Source organism: Perca fluviatilis, chromosome 23 (assembly GCF_010015445.1).
Source record: "Perca fluviatilis chromosome 23, GENO_Pfluv_1.0, whole genome shotgun sequence".
NCBI classification, from domain to species: domain Eukaryota; kingdom Metazoa; phylum Chordata; class Actinopteri; order Perciformes; family Percidae; genus Perca; species Perca fluviatilis.
Window position 1 is genome coordinate 4,035,702 of NC_053134.1, and position 12,830 is coordinate 4,048,531.

A 12,830-nucleotide genomic window follows, 5' to 3' on the forward strand; every position below is an offset into this window, starting at 1 on the left:
GAGAGATGGAAGAGGTAGATTGGATTACGTTGGGTTTCGGCTGTTTATAGAATTGTAACCCGGATTAAAAGGGTTTAAAAGTGGGGTTTAACTGGGGTCACACTGTGTTTAGCATGGTTTGTAATGGGATTAAATGGGTTTAGATTTGGTTATCCACTCTGAAGACTTACTGGATGCTCAAATTTGAATTTTTGGTTAAGTGTGGTAGAATGGAGTGGATATAAAATGGGTTGTAGAAGAGTTATATTGGGATTACCGTGGATTTGGAATTGTTTTGGGTTTATATTTGGTTTAGAAATATTTGAGAATGTGTTTAAAAAGATGTGTGAATGTTTTTGGCCTGGGTTAGAATGGGTTATAACATATTTAGACCACGTCCAAACGTACCAAAATGATCTTTTTCATTTGTAAATGACTCAACATGCTACTAAATATTCCAGGCCTGTAGGTGGCGCTGTTTCTGCTACAGAAATTCACCAAAAATGGAGAAGAAGAGGCGGAGCATGCGCATAAAGCTTGCGCGCTGTATACAAACAGACCATAGAAGAAGAAACAGCCCTAGTAACCCTAATAGGCTCAATATCTTCTCCAGCAGGAACACAAGCATGTAGTCCGCCATTGTTGTTGTTATGAGACGTCGTCGCGGGATAAGAGGTCGAAGGCTAGAGGTCGAGGGGTGTGGCGATGACATCATCGTATCGATGATGTCATCGCCACATTCGACCTCAAGCCTCTAGCAAGTATGCGGACGATCGGCCAAAATGATGTTTCCGCCAAAAAGCGTTTCTGTGTGGATGGCCCCTTAGAATGGGTATAAAATAGGATTGCATGTGTTTAGATTGCTTTATCCACTTTCAGAATAGTTAACTGGACATTTTGGGTTAGATTTGTGTGCGTGTGTGTGTTTTTGTGTGTGTGTGTGTGTGTGTGTGTGTGTGTGTGTGTGTGTGTGTGTGTGTGTGTGTGTGTGGATTCAAAATGGGAATAGAATGGGGTGATGGGCAAAGAAATGTGTTTTGGTAGAGCATAAATACAAAAAAAAAAATGACTTTAGGATGTTTGTGAAAGGTTATAAAGAGTTATAATGGGTTATAATGTGACCAGCTGGGTTTTGATTGGGTTTGGGGATAGATGGATTGGGTTTAGAATGGTTTATCCTACTTTCAGACTGGTTTCAAATGGATATTCTGGGTTACAGTGTGGATTTAGAAGGGTTTGCGGATTTATAATACGATTTATAATGGGCTGTTGTGGGATTAGGAGGGTTTTTAGAACGGGTTAGAATTAGTCTGTAGTGGAAGTTTCCTTTGCAGCAGGGGGGAAGTTTTCAGAGTTTAGTAAAATGAAACAAATAAGACAGTCTGAGACTAGAACCAAGTTGGGTTTTTGTATTTTATTAAAGATATATTTGCAAATAGTAGCAACATGATTTCACAAAAGGCCACAGCCCAGCGTGGAGTCAGTTTCTCAAATGAGTGAACAGAACACCAGGTTTATATGCATCTTCAGAGTGACAGCAAACACGCACTTGGATTATTATGACGCTAAATTTTCTTACAGGCAATCTGATACACATGAAGACAATCAGAAAAAACACAAGAGACATCTCGGAGCCATTTCGCCTCCTCCTCCCTGTACGACTTTCACCCCCCCAGTTACATCTTAACTGGCATGGGAAAACTAGTTTTAGGGTGACCTTGTAGCCCCTATCTGTTCAGACAAACAGTGCTCACATCATGTTCCAGACTGGACGTCTCAGCAGTTAAGCAGAAACTGAGATAAACTGTCTTTCAATAATGTGAGAGAATTAAAGTAGAAATAAAACATAAAAATATAAGGAATTATGCTTAAATGTAATTTTTCCCATTACAAGTCTCAGGTTAAAACTGTTGGGTTAGTCTGGATTTAGAAGGTTTTTGAAGGGGGACAATGGTAGAGAAGATGTTTTGGAAGAGTTCAAATGGTTTTAGGATGTTTGAAAAAGGGTTTGGACTAGGTTTAGGATGGGTTAGAGAGGTTTTAGAATGGGTTATAACAGCATTAGACACCTGCTGCTAATGTATCTCTGCTCTCATCACGCTCTCCTTTTTTCTCTTCATTACCTGGGGTGCAGAGTCAGCTCTCTGTCCTCGATGTCTGTGAAGGTTCTGAGTCATCCAGGTCATAGTTATCCAGGGAAGGGTTGCAGGAAAGGGCAACTCAGTCTCGCGTTGCCAGACCTTCCTCCACAGTGCTGCGGAGGAGGGTCTGGGCCTTCTGGGATGGGAGAAAAACATAGTTTGTCACTTTTTTTAAGTTTTTGTCGCTTTTTGTCACTATTTTCGACCTGTTCTTGCCTTCCTTCCCTTCCTTCCTTCCTTCCTTCCTTCCTTCCTTCCTTCCTTCCTTCCTTCCTTCCTTCCTTCCTTCCTTTTTTCTACTGTCTTCTTTTTTTCTGCAAGTTTGTCAAAGTTTTTGTCGCTTTTTTCAAAAAACAATTCCGCCTTTTTCAAGGTTTTTGTCTTTTTTTTAAGTTTGTCTCCCTTCTTTCTACTGTGTTTTTTTTACAAGTCTGTCAGTACAAGTTTTTGTCGCTGTTTTCCAAGTTTTTGATACTATATTCCACCTATTCTTGCCTTCCTTCCTTCTTTCTACGGAGTTTTTCAATTTTTTTTTTGCCTTTTTTCATCAGCATTTAAATGTTCAGTTCCATGGCTGTTGTTTGGTAAATCTATCGCTGGTCAGGGGGTACATGGCTTAAAAACACAATTCAAATTGGGTACATTATTGAAAAAAGTTTGAGAACCACTGATATACAGTATATTATTCTGCATAATGAGTACTTTGACTTTTTGTACTTTAAGTATATGTTGATGCTCATACCTTTGTAATTTTGCTACAGTACAATTTTGAATGCAATGCAGGATTTCTACACTGTGGTGCTGCTGCTTTTAATTTAATAAGTAAAATATCTGAGTACTTTAACTTTCTTTTTTTAAAGTGTTAGTTTATTGTTGGAGCAGCTGACAGCACAGCCCAGAAAAGACCATCTAGCTGTTACAACTGGACTAAATTTAGTTGAAAAGTTTAAGTTGTATAGATTAAAACCTTTAAGGTCCCAGTCTGATTGGTTCTTTTAGGAAATAAAGTCATGTAGAGGTTGTTATCTGAGCAGCTGCTCCATTATAACGTCTACAGTGTGCACACGCAGCCTGAGCGAAGGTGGTTTAACATTTGTACAGTAAGTGGATATTAATTTGGACCCATAATCCCTTGCAGCAAGTCACACTCTATCAGGTTACCAGTGTGTGTGTGTGCATCCGTTGTGATCTCCTGCTGAGCTCTGAGCTTCATCCAGATTTAAATAGAGAGACACACACACACACACACACACATAAATATACACACAACGTCACCGTTCACCAGCTCAGTGACGTTCACTGACTCAGCAGCAAATCAGGAGAAAGTGTCACTCATCATTCATGCATCCAGACTGCTGATATATAAAAGACTGACAACATCATGTGAACATTTTAAATGTCTAAGCCGCTGGTTCTCAAACGTATCGCTCAAAGGGGCAGCATCTGAATTTTCAGGGGTCAAAAAGTCAGGGGTCCGTAACGATTGGCAATAACAAAAACAGTCAACAATCAGCTGATCTTCATCTTTAATGCAATATCTACATCCCCCCCATCATCAGCAACCATTCATCCAATGCTCCAAAGGCCCATTCTGTTCACTAATCTGATATCATTTTAAAAGGCTAACTGAGAAAACATCGGAGAACCCTTTTGCAATTATGTAAACACATAATGTAATCTGAAAACTTTTGCCCTGGTTAAAAAGACAATGCAACTGATCTCAGCTGCTATTCTGTCTGTAATGGAGTGGAATGGACATTTCTAAGTGACCCCAAACTTTTGACCGGTAGTGTACATTTAAGTTGAGTTCTCTGTTTTTCCTGGTCAACCTTTGTACCGATAGCACTACCTGGAATTCGGTACCAGTACCTTTTTCGGTAGCCTACTTTCTCTCTAATATTTTTTTTTTTTTTATTTCAGTTGTAAAAATAAGTCCAAACCTATTTATGTTTTTAGGGAGAGGGAGATCAGCTAGGCTCTGTTACACCACTTTTGTTTATTCAACGTCACTTACAATGTATTGATCAGAATAAAATGTATTTGAAAATAGAAAATGTTAAACTTCATAAGGTTTTGTATTCATAACACAAGGTATGGGTCGGGTCTGGATTGACTTGTCATTCGGTCCGGATGTGGACCTTGGTCCAGACTTTGAGAATCCCTGGTCTATTCTAGCCTCGTGAGAGCGTCCTGATCTGGCGAGCTCCAGTTTTCCACTCGCAGATCAGTCTGGCATCTTGAGATAGAGAAAATTTGGAGCCGTTCGCCAAACGACCGACCAATCAGCGTTGGTTTTGAGGCGGGTTTAGGTGTGACGCAACGAGAAGCGACTGTTCGGTCTAAACAACGTGGCGGCTTCCACGGATGAGAGGAGCGGTTCTATCGCAGCAAGTTTTATCCGAATTAGAAAGTATTCCTTCATTGAAAGAAGAGCAACAAAAACGGCACTGGAGGCTTTTCTCGGAGGAAAAGAAGTTTTTGCTCTTCTCCCGACTGGTTTCGGCAAGAGTTTGATGTGATTGGTTGATTTGGCCCGTCTATCACCAACTATAGGTGGTAGATAGACAGATGGTTTATCCAATCAGCTAACCAGGATTTTCGCCCCTTCCCAAGAGTTCTCCAACGGAAAGTTCCCAGATGGATATACAAAGCAATCCATCTGGCGGAGTCAGGTTAGGTCTATTCTGCATAACGTACAGATAATAAAAAATTCACTAGCCTAATATTTTCTTCTGTATAAAGAGGCGTAGTCCCTCCACTTCTGGTGGACCCCATTAGGACCTTATTTCTGAGAAACTGTGTATTGTAGTGAACGCCGAGAGACGAATAGCCTAATTATTTGATCCTGTTTGAATCGAGCCATGGATTACACATATGATGAATAGAGCATCTCATCGTCGGGAGAACTGACAGCGAGCGAGTGGGCGTTGATGGGGTTTCTATCATGGGGCTGGTGCAAAACTGGAAGAAAAACATACAAGGGTGCAGAAGAAGACGGGGGATTTACACGAAGACGGCAAAGAAAATGTCTAACTGGCGAAGCGACTTGAATCAGGAACTTCTGTGGCATTTCTTTAGACCAATCACAATTGTCTTGGGTGGCGCTAACACGGTGCCTCTGCAAAATAGCCTCGGTAAGGAACTTGTTTTGGTGGAACGTGTGTACTTTTAAAAGTGCAACAGAAAGCTCAGATTGGACAGATAGTCTAGCTAGCTGTCTGGATTTACCCTGCAGAGATCTGAGGAGCAGTTAACCATAGTCCTCACAAATCCACCGGATTTTTAAATATCTACTACATGTACTTGCAATGGAGTCTGGGTGTTTTCACACCGACAGCCTTTAGTTTGGTTGAATCGAACTAGAGTTCGTGTGCCCCGCTGGTGCGGTTCGTTTGGGCAGGTGAGAACTCGGCAATCGAACTCGGGTGCGCACCGAAAGCGGACCAAACAAGCGTACCGAGACCTGCTTGATGAAGTGGTCTCGGTACGCTTTCAGTCAAACTCTGGAGCCGTTCGTTTGTGGTGAGAACGTGATCCGTACTCAAACCGCACCGACTATACGTACTCCTTCAGTCTGATGTCTCCTGTAGTCAGGTGTGTTCAGCAGTCTGAGCTGATGTCTCCTGTAGTCAGGTGTGTTCAGCAGTCTGAGCTAGTGTCTCCTGTAGTCAGGTGTGTCCAGCAGTCTGAGCTAGTGTCTCCTGTAGTCAGGTGTGTCCAGCAGTCTGAGCTAGTGTCTCCTGTAGTCAGGTGTGTTCAGCAGTCTGAGCTAGTGTCTCCTGTAGTCAGGTGTGTTCAGCAGTCTGAGCTAGTGTCTCCTGTAGTCAGGTGTGTCCAGCAGTCTGAGCTAGTGTCTCCTGTAGTCAGGTGTGTTCAGCAGTCTGAGCTAGTGTCTCCTGTAGTCAGGTGTGTTCAGCAGTCTGAGATAGTGTCTCCTGTAGTCAGGTGTGTTTAGCAATCTGGTTGAGCTGGTTTGACCACTAGACCAGAACACAGGACCTTCATCCTGTATTTACTTTCCTGCTCCCGCCCCCCAGACACATCCGACCAATAAGAGAGCTGGATGTTCTTGCCTGATTTTGTAATGACGCATTTTGGTACGCTTGGATTTTTCCAGGTGTGAAACCAAACCAAACCGACCGAGGCCAAATCGCTCCAAGTTTACAAACTGACCAACAGATTCGGACCAAAGCAAACGAACTACAGGTGTGAAAACACCCTTTCTATGGGCTACTGTGGTACTGCTATTTGTACTTCAGTAAATCATTTGAATACTTCTTCCACAACTGCCCATGATGAGTAAACTATGTGCAAAATCAATGGACTGGAGTGTCCGTTAAATAATTAGTTTTTAGTTCATGCTTTATCTGAAGGAAGACCTGTCAATCACCCCCCCCACACACACACACACACACACACAGACTGCTGCATCATGGGTAGAATCCTCCGACCACCCGCCCTCGAGCCAGGCAGCAGCTGCTCTGAGCCGTTAGCCTGTTAGCTTAATGCTAGCTTCTATAATTAGCAGCCGAGTCCTTCCTGTTAATCTCGCCCGCTGCCTGATATGGAGCCCAGCTGCTCCAATCACATGGCTGCTCCTTGTTACCATGGGAAACTAATTATCAATTATCTCATCAGTGACAGGAGAGAAAGACGGAAAGAGTGTGTGGAAGAGAACATGTGCACGTGTAATAAACTGTGTGACATGCTTTAATCATAACAAGAGATGGACTAACTAACAAACCGTTAATTATTATTATTATTAAAGCTGTTGATTAGTCAGTTCTTTAGTTTATCAACTGAAAATTAACCTGCAGCTGTTTTGATAATCGATTAATCGTTTGAATTGTTTTACATCATCACATTTGTTGCTTTTTCGCTGTTTTATATCCTTATGAAAGAATTATCTTTGGGGTTTTTTGGACTTTTGCCCTTAGAAAACAACTTGAAGACATCACTTTGGGCTCTGGGAAAAAGGGCATTTTTTTTAAATTAATTATTATTTTTGGGGTTTTTCCGCCTTTAATTTGAAGGGGAAGACATGCAGGAAATCGTCTCAGGTCGGATTCGAACCCTGGACCTCTGCGTCGAGGCATACACCTCTCAGTATATGTGCGCCTGCTCTACCCACTGACCCAATTTTCTGACATTATATACTATAAAACTAAACTGGTATTGAAATTCATTATTTGTTGCAGCCTTAGTTCAACTACACCCACATGATTTTTATGTTTAAATCACAAGAAGACTCCTAAAAATAGAAATAAATGAGGTTCAAGTGCAAAAAAGTGACACTTTTACACCCTGTGTGTGTGTGTGTGTGTGTGTGTGTGTGTGTTTTTGTGTGTGTGTGTGTGTGTGTGTGTGTGTGTGTGTGTGTGTGTGTGTGTGTGTGTGTGTGTGTGTGTGTGTGTGTGTGTGTGTGTGTGTGTTGGATTCATTCATCTGTAGTGTGCGTACTAATCTAAACTAATCTCTGGTTGCCATGACTATATGTTTCCTGGCTCCTCGTCACTGAGCCGTGATGTCACATCCTCCTCGGCGCCGCTGCTTTCATCCGCACCTGTGAGTGAGCATGTGTGTTGTCATGGTGACCTCGGTCTAATCCAGGATCAATTAATTAACAAGGTCTCGACAGAAACTGCGTTTTATAAATACTTGAACTACAAGTAATGTCAGTTGGAGATGTGTAAGCTAACGCAACATGTTTTAGATAATGTGGTAAAAGCTAACATCGTGTAGTTACGTTAGCTTGGTAGCTAAACACTTGGTAACCTAATAAAATTCAGAATATAGAATTAAAATGACCCTTTGTGGTAGCTGTAACACAACCATACCAGGATCGAAAGCCAGACTGTGCCCCGGACACGATACCGTTCACATTACGATGTTTGGTTAGTTGTTAGTTGACAAGTTTTTTCCAGAATCTTAGACACACAGGGCAAGATGGAAACTGGCCTGTAATCGTTTAGGTCAGCCTGATCACCGCCCTTAAACAGAGGAAGCACAACTGCTTCTTTCCAAGCAGGTGGGATTTCGACTGTATGGAGGGAGAGATAAATGAGGGCTGTTTTGTCCATCACACCCCCCCAACCGGCCCCGTCAGACACCGCCTACCAAGAGCCTGGGTCTGTCCCAGGTTTCTGCCTAAAAGGGAGTTTTTCCTCGCCACTAAATGCTTGCTCATTGGGGGAATTACTGGAATTGTTGGGTCTTTGTAAATTATAGTGTGGTCTGTAAAATGTCCTGAGATAACTCTTGTTATGATTTGATACTATAAATGAAATTGAATTGAATCGTTAGGGGAGCCGCAATGACATGGGCCGCAATTTTAACGAAGAAAGCGGCAAGATCATCTGACCCAGCTGTTTTATTGGGGTCCAGAGCCATCAATTCCTTCAGGACCTCCCCCACTAAAACAGGCCGGATGGAAAAACTGTGAGGAGGTGTTGAAGGGCTGCAGGGACTCGGGGCTGCAGGGGCTCTAACAATAGAGATTAAAGACTCGATTGAATGCTTCAGCCATAGAGTTGTTATTAGTAACAGCTATATCATCCAGAGGTGTAGTCTAATGTATTGTAGGGCAGGGGTTTTCAAACTTTTTGTGTGTGTGGACCACTATTTGTAATCACGAATGTTCGCGGACGACCTCATAATACACATAATAAAATATGTCTACGCACAGTCCTACCTGAATTAATCCACAACTCTTAATAGGCCTACTAGCACTTAACTATAACAGGTCATCGCATCAGTACAACAGGCTTGTTAAAAGAAAGTTTACTGCACATAACGGCTGGCACATATTAATTAATTATTTATTTATTTACTCAAGCGCCCGAGGGCATAATCAGGTTCATTTGAACAACAGGCTTATTTCCATAGCAATGGAGTATTACATCTATATAGTATTAAGAACACTTGGATATAGTCCAAATTTCAAAACCTTTGGTGATTTTATTCAATGATGTATTTTTAACTTATACTTTTACTTATGAAGCACTTTCTTTTAAAAGCACTTACTTTTACTAATATTAAATGGTGTATGTTTGTATATTCTTTTAAAACTCAAGGCTAAGTAATTCTGACATTATTTTAGATCTTTTAAATGTGTTTAATTTAATTAAATCACTATCCTTTTTTATGTATTTATTTTGAAGTTGATTAATATAGATTCTTTTTAAATATTGGGACAGAATTTATTTTAGTATTATGATACCGGGCTACTACAGGGAAGTTTTGAGCGTCAACAACTTCATTTTCTTTATTCGGATACACTTTTATGCACCAATTTATGGAAATACCACAGATGTCAATTCAAAATATATCAAAAATATAATGGAAAGTATGTTTTTGTGTGTCATTGCGCATTTTTAAGTGGGTATATGGACATCCTGGAGCTTTCTTAGTGGGTATACTGTGTATACCTGCGTATCACGTAGACTACACCACTGGTATCATCCACTCTTAGAGACAGTGGTACGGACCAGGGCTTGTTTTCAAACTCTACTAACCTCTATCACTACACCAAAACCAACACCACAAAGCCATGTAGGATAGTTGCATGGCTAAAAAGTGTCAAGTAAGCAAAATACCACCTGACAGGGATCACTGACCGCCAAAGCGTAAGTCTAGTCTACTGTATATCCACGACCTTCCACTTCCGGGATTGCACCGCTGGTAATTCCACCATGTGTCATTTTTTTCAAACGGATATCCGTTACCTAACACTTTCTTTGTGTTGGCGTTCTAACCTCCGGTGGATTGGTGAGGACTATGGTTAACTGCTCCTCAGATCTGTGCAGGGTAAATCCAGACAGCTAGCTAGACTATCTGTCCAGTCTGGGTTTTCTGTTGCACGACTAAAACAACTTCTGAACGTACACATGTTCCACCAAAACAAGTTCTTTCCAGAGGCTATTTTGCAGAGGCACCGCTGCTCTCCGTGCGGCGCGTACAACGCCCACGACGATTGTGATTGGTTTTACAGAAATGCCAACAAACCAGAGCAGGTTTTTCTCCCATCCCAGAATGCTGTGTGGACTAGCCAGACCCTCCTCCTCCTCCTCCGCAGCGCTGTGGAGCGAAAGTGTAACTCCATATGGACGTACTTCAGAACGTGGAAATGACTCACGCAGTGACAGAGTTTATCGCGATAGATAGGGCGCACCTCAGTATGGGCGACCAAGCCTGGGCTCATGGCATCAATATTCTGCACTATGCATATTCATTCATTTATTATTCTGTCACCTCCTACTGTGCAGAACGCCATTTATATTCATCCGCACCTTATCTCATCTGTATATATATATATATATCTAGAATACATTTCTTTAACCTGTCTATTTATAATAAGGGTGTTTATAGTGTACATATTATTATTACTCTTATTCTATTTATTCTAATACTTTTTGTAATAGATTTCCCATGTCTATTTAATGTGTTTGTCTAATACTGATGTGTGTGAATTCTTTTGAGCAGCTGTAACAACAGAATTTCCCCAGTGTGGGATTGTTGAAGAGTATCTTATCTTATCAGCGGTGTAACATGCCCTCCCGCACATATTTTACCCAGGTGCCAGGTCGTTGTACCGGTCGCAGCGGAGCTGAAAACAAAAGGAGTTTTTCCGCTGCTACCAATGACGTGGTCAAGTCGTAGGATCGCTCTGGCTGGCTGTGCCACGCTCATCGAGCACATATACACAGTAAAGTTCCCCGGCAGTGTTTAAGAATTGCACTTGTGTAATTTGCACTTTAGTTTGGGTGATTTCTTTCTGACTTTCATATTAATATTAACACCAGGCTGTCTATGTTGTCATGGTAATTATGACATGTTTACAAGGCTGGACATTCAACAAATCAGTCCCTGTGATTGAAGTAGTTTATAAATAAATAATGTCATTCATATAAATTCATGCATCACCTAATTTCATCAATATAATAACATACAGGCCTGGCCTACAGGAAAGAACAGTTTGTTTATTATGTCTAATATTGTGTTGGTCATACTATACAATGATTTCTTTGTCTATGTTGAATAATACAGCAGATAAAGAGATTTAAAAAATAAATAAATAGCATTTTAAATTGCAATATTGGTTAAAAAGATCGCAATTAGATTCATTTTCAAAATTGTTTTAGCCCTAGGTCCGACCTACAGTATCTAGGGTCTCTGCTGTACGCAGCATTAGTCTGTGGCCCAACAGGTAAATTAGCTCTCCAAGCTAACGTTAGTCAAAGTGTTAACATATGAAAGCATCGAACATGCATTTTAGACGAAGGAGATGAGAGTAGATCTTTGCTCAGCGCCGTTAAATTATCTGTACGGGACGCAGGAGTCTTCTACTCGGAAGTTATTGCAAACAAACATTGTGATTGGCTCTATAGTTTAAATGTCTGAATGACTTACCTTGTGCGTTTTAATTTACACACTGACTCACTGAAAGAACAATACGTTGATGAACAATAAAATTGTTTTATTAATAATAATTTTTTCCACCACAATAAAATTTAACAAAGGCTCACTAGAAAAAGTGTTGACTTCTGTGTTTTGTACAGTAGATACAGTACATTGTAAAACTGGCCGCGGCGTGGCACAGCAGTGTATTCAACCCCCCCCCCCCCAAAAAAAACTGTAGTATTCAAACATTTCTTCCACATTATTTACAGATAAAATCCACAATAAAACCCAGCTGGCAAACGTCACAGAAATACAGCGCAGCTTCACGCTAACAGCGGCTAACGGAGACCTCCTGATACAAGCAAAAAATGGCTAACGGGCTAGTAGGCTACCATTGTAGCGAGCTAGCAGGCTAGTTAGGCTACAGGTGCTTTCACACGTGAGCAGAAGAAAAAAAAATCCTTGTTTTTTTCTGAATGCTACCAAGAGGTCAGTTAAACCAGACTTCATGTCCCTGTGTGACTTCAGCCTGTTAATTATAAACTTTAAAAAACAACAACAAACACGACCACTTGTTCTCCTTCCATCCTTTTTGTGTGAAGGACACACTTAAGGCCGATTTATGGTTCTGCGGAGGCTCCACGCAGAGCTCTCGCCGTAGCCTACGTAAGCGGCCTGATGTTTATACCTGTGCGCTGGTGTGCGCGTCGAGCGGGCATGTGTGAGAGTGCGTGGGGAGTGTGTGGTAGAGCGAGGGAGAAGTGAGAGAGTGACGGCGATTAGCTTCGGAGCGAGTAGCGACTCTAGAGTCCTAGTGGGAGAAACAAAGAGTCTCCTCCTGTTCTTTCTGACCACGGTGGGAGATCTGGAGCAGGAGAAGTTAACCCTCTCCTTGATCTCATGTTGTTGATGGAGAAGGAGAACCAGGAAATGAGTCGGGGGGGGGGGGAAATGCAACGCTACTGAGCCACGGCCGAGTGGCGTACGTCGCTGCGACGGGTAGCTAAATTTTTCGAGAGGTGCACGTCAGGCTACAGCGTGGACGCAGAAGCATAAAAAGGCCTTTACTCTCCGTCTGTCTGTTTGAGCAGCTAGCTCCCAGCTAGCTTCCAGCTAGCTCCCAGCTAGCTTCGTAAAGGAATGCACTTTGGTAGATTCAACCAAATGCCCTGGGTGTTAGTCACAACAATGACAACAGTAATAATCATAATAGTAATGATAACTGAGCAGTCTGAGGTACCAACATGAAAAAAAAAAAAACACATTAATGCTAACAGCTAGCAGGTATAAACTTGCTCCGTGCTACCAGCG